This window comes from Papaver somniferum, chromosome 9 (genome assembly GCF_003573695.1).
Source record: "Papaver somniferum cultivar HN1 chromosome 9, ASM357369v1, whole genome shotgun sequence".
Classification (NCBI taxonomy): domain Eukaryota; kingdom Viridiplantae; phylum Streptophyta; class Magnoliopsida; order Ranunculales; family Papaveraceae; genus Papaver; species Papaver somniferum.
The window spans coordinates 73,409,659-73,418,451 of record NC_039366.1 but is presented as its reverse complement, the minus strand read 5'-3'; the positions used below and the strand labels follow the sequence as shown (position 1 = coordinate 73,418,451).

The window sequence follows — 8,793 nt, the reverse complement described above, 5'->3', positions numbered from 1 at the left end:
TAATTCGGTCTCAACTACTTTCCAGTCCGAAGTTAATTGGCAGTAGGCTAGTGTCTGTAGCGGCTTAATACAGTTTGGTGTTCCATTTGGACTAGGTCCCGCAGTTTTTCTGCATTTGCAGTTTCCTCGTTAACAAAACTTCTGACGTCTGTGTTATTTCTTTTTCCGCATAATTGAAATATCACAAGTTGTACGTTGATCAATCAAAGTAGATACATCCATCCTTGCTTGTTGGATACGACTTGATTGATACTTGGATATTGATCTTTGGAATCGTCCAAGTACTCTCACACGCAAATCAGGTTCACGTACTTGTCTCTGTAAACTTTTTGATTGTGAGAGAATGAGATATAAGTCTAAATATTATTCCCTGAGACTCATGAACTCTCGGTATTTAAGTTTGTCCATACAGGTTGCCTAAAAAAAAGTTGGTGGTATATTTTGGTACCCCCAAGTTTTCAGAATCAGTTCTCTAACCAAAGTCAGTTAAAACTGTATTTTTCTTTTACTATTTTGACCATAAAATGTTTTCATCTTTACCAATCTCCATCACAATTTCATACGAATGCTTTTATTTATTTTGCCAAATTTCTAATAACTAGACCGCCTAAATGAATAGATTTACAAATATTCCTCCAACTTACCCAATGGTGTTATTATCAGCACCATGCCATCAAAAATCTCTTAATAAGTTTTTTTTTAATCCTAGCAATGATGGACCGAGGGCACATGAAGAGGGAACCGGTAGACATGAGCACTCATGAAAATACTCTTAACTCTAATGAGCTGGTCTGTACTTGCATAACTCCACAACTCTATCACATTTATTTTATATTTAAGGAAAAAATATTACAACTTTTATTAGAAAAGTGAAAAGAAAATTACAAAGAAAATTCTCATAAAGAGAGCGAGAAGAACCATTACTCAGAATTATATTAAGCATTATTTTCTAGTATACTAAAAGATCCTTAAACTGTATTAACCTGAACCAATTTGATTTGGTTGTCTAAATAAAAATTGAGTTATCCACCTCACTAATCAAATTGACAGCCTCTGTCTCTGTCATAATCCTTCAATTACTCCACCCCCATGACCTAACAAATGAAAAGCAAACAATGAACCTAACTTTCCTTCCCTTGCTTGTAACTCTCCTAAATTTCCAAGCCAATAGCTAATGTATGAGAGAGCTGGACTGCACCCATCTTTGCCTGAAACAAGTTATAAAAAATAGTTCTAAATATTTGCAATATACTTACAACGTAACAGTAGATGACTAATACTTTATTCCTTTTTTATATAAAGGAAACATTGTTTCACCTGGATATTGTACCCTCTTTTATTTAGATGTTTATGATTAAGGGTGCACACGCTACGGTTCGGCTCGGTTTTTGACGAGATCGAGTACCTGTACCTCCCTAGCCTCGGTTCCAAAATTTTGGACCGGTACCTGTACCTTGTACCTCGGTTCCGGTTTCATTCGGTACCAGGTACGGTACCGGTTTCAATCGGTTCTTTTCCAGACAGAAATATGTCTTTTTCTCTGACAATCTAAGTACATGTTTTTTACCTGTTTTTCAATATATTAAGTAATAACTCATACTTAGAACAAAGCAACAATTAATAAGTAGCTATATTACTAGCAAACCAAACAAACAAAGTCTTGAAAACCTGAGTAGCAGTAGGCAGTAGCAGTGTAGCACACAAACTGACAATCTCACAATCACACACACTAAAGTCTGGGAAATCCAAAAAAACAACAATTAGCAGTAGGCAGTAGCCACAGACACACACACTAAGTCTTGAAAATGAGAAAATATGAAAAAAGAACAACTAGCAGTGCAGCTAGTGATGCAGTAGTCTTGAATCTTGATCTTCTAATCCATATCAGCAGCACTTGTGGTGTCATCAGTGTTGATAGGACCAAGTAACGCTGCCAAACAAATAATAGTAGTTAGTAACTCAATATCATCTCAGCTTGCATCACAACTCATTTAACCCATCAACATACATAACAACTCTTCATTAGACTCAATTCATTAATCAGCTAAACATCCTAGAATGATCAACATCCAGAAGACCAAACTTCAATTCATAATTAAGATGAGAACTACAAAACCACCACCAAAACAAATTAACACCCTAATTTCTAACACCCTAATTTATCAAATTAACTACACACATCAAGATACACATTACCAGATCAATAACAAAACATGAACCCTGAATTAAGACAAGTACTAGCTTGTTATTAGCAATTCAGCTAAACTTTCAATCCAAAGATTTTGCAGCTCATACTCAAAATCAAGATAACATCTGGATCTTCTCAACATCATTCAATTGATCAATTCTCATCCAAACAAATCCAAAAACAAAACCCTAACCCTAAAATCACAAATTCAGTAACATAAAACAGAGCATAGCATCACAATTCAATGAAACACACATCAATTAGATAAGATCTCAATCTTTCAAACATTAAACAACAAAACTAAAGCAAAACCCAGATTTTATTTAACACCCTAATTTCATTAACAAAAGTAATGAAAAATCAAAAGAAAAGATTAAGAAGATAGAATTCTTACCAAATCCAAGCCAAATCAATCAACTCTTGCAAATCTGATGAACAAGTCTTAATTACAAATCTGAAAAATCAAAAGATTAAAGGTAGAATTATTAGATTCAGATTCTCAAAAGATTCAGAATTATTACACATCTCAATTACAAAACCCTAGGTTCAGTTCGCTTACCCTTTGAATCAACACTTGAGATTCAAAGTAGGTTCAGTTCGCTTACAAATCTTAATTACTTACCGTTTGAATCAACACTTACCCTTTGAATCAACACTTGTAATGGAGAAGAGAAGATTGTCGCTCGTCTCTGTTAATCAACATTTGTAATGGAGAAGATTGTCGCTCGTCCCTTCTCAGACAGAGAGGAGGCGGAAAAAAGAAGAAGAAGAAAATGAGAAGAGAAACGGAAACCCTATAATGTTCGCTTATATACCCCGTCTAATCTAACGGCTGATACTGATCCCTTATCCCCTAAATCTAACGGCTCTAATCATTCGGGACATTCGGTCCGGTACGGCACGGTACTTGTACAGGACCGTGTACCTGTACCCCCAGATCTCTGTTCCTATTTTTTGGACCGGTACCTGTACCTTGTACCTCGGTTCGGTCCAAAACCACGGTTCCACCGATTCCGATTCGGTCCATCGGTCCGTCTCGGTTCCTGTGCACCCTTATTTATGATTGAGATGGAATTGTGAAATATTCTCCACACAAAGACTTCACTTTTGGTGATACCGTGATACATGTGTGATCCAGATAAGGTTGTATGAAAACGGGCTTATTTACACATTCTTTAGCTAATAGCCAATTATAAAAAATCTTAACATGAAACTTATTGCCTGATTTGCATACTATTGCATCCTCCGAATGAGATAGAAACAGAGGGGGGGTCAGTTGAGCCATTAAAGATGGTATCTCTGATAATTTTGTATTATTTGGGGTTCTTCTATATTTAATTACCCATGGTCCAGCATTGATTAGGTCCTTAATCCTTGCATTTTTCCTTATTACCAGCTTATAAGCTTTAGGAAATTGTTTTTTAAGCCTTGCACCTGTAGACCAAGTATCCCACCAAAAATATATTGAAGACATGTTAGCTATATTTGTTGATGTCTTTTGCTCGATAATATGCTTGCACTTCTTGATACCTTTGCATATCCCACTTCCACGAGGCTTAGAAGTATCTTTCACCCAAAAATCCTCTTCGGCAGCATCCATCTTTTCTTGAATAATCTTTATCCTTAATAAGAACTTTTCTTGTTGATATCTCCAGGTCCACTTAGCTATTAAAGCTTGGTTTTTCATTCTTAAACTTCTAATAGTTAAACCACCAAACTTCTTAGGTCTGCACAACTTCTTCCATGAAATTTAGGTGATTTTATTTTATTCTCTAGTAAAGCCACACAAAAACTCCCTCATGATTTTTGGTAATGTCTGTTCTACCCTTACTGGCATTTTATATAATGTCACGTAGTATAAAAATGTCGACAAAGTAGTTTTGATCAAGACTAACATCCCTGTTGATATTTTTTATTCATTTGTTACAAGACAAAACTATGTCCCCAAGAGGCAGATCCCAATAAATTGTTAGGAAGGGAATATACAACCAAAAACATAGGCAATTATATAAAGTAGATTATATAATCTACTGAAAACCGCTATTGAATACAAGAAGCATATTCTCATAAAAGTATATTGTATTTGAGCATCTTGATTTGATAAATATCAGCATCCAGAAAGACTAGGGTGTGAATTGCAGATGACTAATCCTAGTGACATTTTGGTTAACTTGAAAACAACCAAGCCATCCAACTTCAGCATCCCTAAGGAGCATTAAAGTAACAACTTCAGAGAAAAGAATGAAAATGAAGAGTGTTAGTGGGCTACCTTGGCAGACCTTTTTAATTAGAGAATTTCCCACGAGAGCTGCCATGTACAAGCACAGAAAAAAGAACTTTTTTGAAACAACTAGCAGACCATTTAATATTATTAGATACTATCTCTAGATCTATCACGCAGACAATACCAAGAATCTTTGATTAGTCCTTGAATCTAAGCATTCATTGACAATAAAAATTAAGAAAAATTGAGAATTTGTTTACCTTTCACAGAGGCAATTTGATGGGTTAAGATTAACTTACGAGGTAATGGCTTTAATCTTTCGGTCAGAAATTTGGATAATTGGCGAGGCTAATAAACCTTAAATGTTTTACTTTTCTAACAAAATACTCGTATTAAAGAAATTTTAGATATATGTTTGATGTTATTTTCCATTGGGATGACAATAACTTTTTTTCGCAAATCCAAATATATTTCGAGTTTTTGAATTAGAGTTTGTATTCGGGTTTAGATTTTGTATAATCTTCATTTTCGGTGAAAAGAAAAAAGATTTATCAATACCGTTAATCAGTCAACAACATTCTAAATATTATTCCAATAGCAAATAGACAACATGTGGCGCCCCAACTCTTAAACCTGCTTAGCTAGTAAGATTACGACCTGATTGAAGCATCAAAACTAGATTAACGATTTAAAAAATCATAATTACAAAAAATGCTAATAACTAAACCCAAACTCTCTGATATTATATAAATGAAAGTCTTTCGAGTTCTAAGAATATATTAAAGGTGTTGTTTACAGAATAAGTAAGATTACATGTAGTGAATGATACACAACAACAACACTAGATTCGAGAAAGCTATAAGCTACGAAACAGATATCTTCGAGCGCTCCATTTCTTCTGATTACTGAAAACTGAAGTAGGAACAAGTGAGCACATCATCCCATAGGGGTGCCTAGTGGAAAGCTAAATAACTCTCAAGTAATCACTAACATGCATCACAGTTCTTACTATCATGACCAAATCGTTAGACAAACAAACATAATATGCACACGAGTGAATTCCCCAGAATAAAATAATATATATAATAATCAACCGGCTTACCCCGACCTACTATGTAATATTCAACCGCCTTATCCCGACCTAATATAGATATAAAAACTAAAGTGCGTAATATATAACCGGCTTCCCCGGGTCTACTAAAAAAATGTAAAGTGCGTAATATCCAACCGGCTTTCCCCGGCCTACATAGAACTGTTTATGGGTGAAAACTATTTCTGCCGGTTTTGGTAATTTGGGATGTGGGGATGAGAAATGAATCTAAACCCTAAACAAATGCACTGCACGGGAGTGCTTTTGATTCGATAAATCAAATCTGTACAATTCTGGCCTAAACCAAGAAATGGTCGTTCCAGACTTGCTTCGGTCACAAAGTGAAGGAGATGGCGTTGATCTTAGGGAGGGAAGCGAAGAAGGTGTTGAGATTGTGAAGGTGTTGGTTGTGTATGACTTGTATCAGAAAGCTGAACTGGCTTGCAGAATGTAAGCTATCAGTTCTGGTGTTTGAATAGGATTGTACCAACACTAGGTTTTTGTCTTGTCTTGTTCTTTGGAAATAGGGAGGAGAACCTATTTATACAAGTCATTGAGCCTAACCCACGTCTCTCATAGGAAGTGGAGGAAGTGGAGTGATGGAGTAGTGGAGTTGTGTGTTAGTGTCACACGACCAGTCTTGCCCACTTCTCCCATCATCACTAACCGTCCATGTCTTCCTGACACGTTCTTGTGATGGCGCATTGCACACTGCATGTTGTAATCCGCCATACCAATACCCCAGTATGTATCCCCCAGTTTGTGACATGCTTGATGTCTCGAATGTGTGGATGTGGGACCCACAGAAAGTAGCATGTGATACTAGATTAAATAACTAAGTTATTTAGGAAGTCTATATTTATGAAATATCGTGTGTATTCTATGCAGGTAATGCATCGAATATATTCATCATGTATGAAGCATCGTTGTTTTAAGGCTTAGCAGAGTAAGTCACGAATTTAAGCGTCTTAAAATATCATCACGTCCAGCCATCTTCGAGTGATCGTTTGGAAGTTATACAGGCAAGCCCTGATTTGGCCGATCACCCCATGTGGAAGAGTGGTGGACGGTGATCGTGGTGATGCCTCACTGGTTGCCTAACTCCTGTCTTAGGATGTCCGTCCAAGCTGGCGAAGTCGGACGGACGAGATGACTTGCGACCCACATCTGCGACCGTCAGATTAGGGTTTAGGAGGTGCGCAAGTACCTTCTTTCAGCTTGGTCGAATCCATGAATGGGAGATGTTTTTGGCAAGACCGACCGGGCATGCGTGTAGACGGCTTGCCGGTGTACACGTCCGTACCTTACTGTCCTATGGAGATGTGATCTAAGCCACTCGATTTGTCCGGCAAAGTTGAGTGGTCGAGATCGGTTTGCAATTGGAACCGCGCGACCATGCGTAGTTTGGGCGCACGAATCGAGGCATCTAGCCATGGTTGGCCTTGGCCGATTGGTCACGCATGTAGACGGGCCCACTGCGATTGTGTTGACATGCTTGGGACCCTTTGAGTCTACATCTACACCCTCCATCTATGCTTGCGAAGATGAATGGTCGCGACTGATTTGCGACACATGTGATATGCCGCAAACCCTAATTAGGGTTTCATGTCCACGCTACTTTGGTTGGACGAATTGGCAAGCTACGCTCCTCTTTTGGGGAGGCCGACCATGTGGGGACCATATTGGGCCGGTGGTGAACATGCCAATACCTGCCTGACGGCTATGGGTTTGATCTAAGCCATCCAAACATGCTGGTGAGGTTGGATGGTCGTGATCAATTTAAGACCTTTAGTGGAATTTCATGCGACCCTTGAAGCATCACGCCGTCCGAACTTTGGGGGAGCGTTTGCTTCTCCCTGGCTAGGTCGTGAGGTGGTCGATTATGCAGGCGTGAAGGGGGCCCGCCGGTTTGCAGGACAACGCTTGTCCAACCGGCCATGGGATGATCTATGTCGTCCAACCATGCCGGTGAAGTTGGACGACCGCGATCTGTTTGAGACCGACATTGGCAGTCTTGTGCGTACATGTTTTCCAAGCTGCTCCATACCAGCCCAACCATCCTACTCTAGGCTGGTGTTCGGTGGTTGTTTGGGAGGCGTGGTATGTATTCGACCGACCAGGGCATAAACGGGCCCGCTGGTGGTCATTAAGATGGTAGCCTGCTCCTGCTGAGGATCGTCTAGGCTGGTTAAATCATGCGGCCTACTTGCGTGGTCGTGATTGTTTCTGAGACTGTCAGTACAGATTCAAATATGCTCAATCGGGCTAGTATAACACATCGAGAGATGTATGCTCAATAGGGCTAGTATAACACACCGAGAGAGGTGGACTCAATCGGGCTAGTATAACACACCGAGAGATGTGGCCTGTACGGGTATTTCGTGCATGCCTCACTATTAACACTTGGAGATTCGTGTTACTCTGCTGAGAGCAACACTCAGTCGTCATGCCGCACTAATAATGAGAGTTCTGCGGGAACAACACAGGAAATACAAGGCTAGTCATGCATTAATTAATAATGTTGTAAATTCACAGGGTATATGGGATTGTTGCTACATGCTCCAACCTGGATGACTTTTGTGTATTTAATTCACAGAATATTGGGATTGTTGCCACATGCTCCATTCTAGGTGAATTAGTAAAGTGAAGAAGTATTCATTACTTATCAGTGGCTTTATCCTTTGCAGGATGTCAGCGCATAAATTTGGTTTTATAATTTTAGCCCTGAACTAAAATCCACCATCAACAGTAAGTCCCCTCCCTAGCACATAATGGTTGCATCATTGTGGGGTAGGCATGAGATGGTGACATATACAGATAATACTTATAAGACAAAGTTAGATGTTACCAGGAGAGACGGGCCGTCCTGTACTTGGAGCATGTCACGTTAAAGAGGCGTCTAAGCGAGCGTTCCCCTAGCATGATATCGGTCTTGCCTGCTTCGATCGACCTTGCTATGCCCGCTTCGGTCGAGATCCTGCTTCTTGATTGCTTTGCTCGAAAGTGGGGCTGATGTGCCTGCTCGACGGGCTTCTGCGCCTGCTTCGCTCGATCGTGGGACTCATCATGTGCCTGCTTGATCGAACGTGGGCTTGTTATGCCTGCTTCGGTTAAACGTGGGTCCACTGCGTGCCTGATTTAGTCGAACGTGGGACCCGATGTAAGCATGCTTGCTTCGAACATGGGCAGATGTGCATGCTTCGATCAAACACGGGTCCACCGTGTACATGTTTCAAACGTCAGCCCTATCATGTGTCTGCTTTGCCCGTACGGTTGATGTGCTTGCTCGAG

General features: G+C 39.6%; 1 long non-coding RNA gene across 1 annotated transcript; it reads right to left on the bottom strand.

Moving 5' to 3' along the window:
- Window positions 1–1,872: 1,872 nt before the first annotated feature.
- Window positions 1,873–2,925, bottom strand: LOC113310278. The gene is made up of 3 exons (XR_003341049.1): window positions 2,830–2,925; window positions 2,583–2,642; window positions 1,873–1,930 (listed from the first exon to the last, which is right to left on the bottom strand). It is a non-coding gene; the product is annotated as an uncharacterized LOC113310278 (long non-coding RNA).
- Window positions 2,926–8,793: the final 5,868 nt, after the last annotated feature.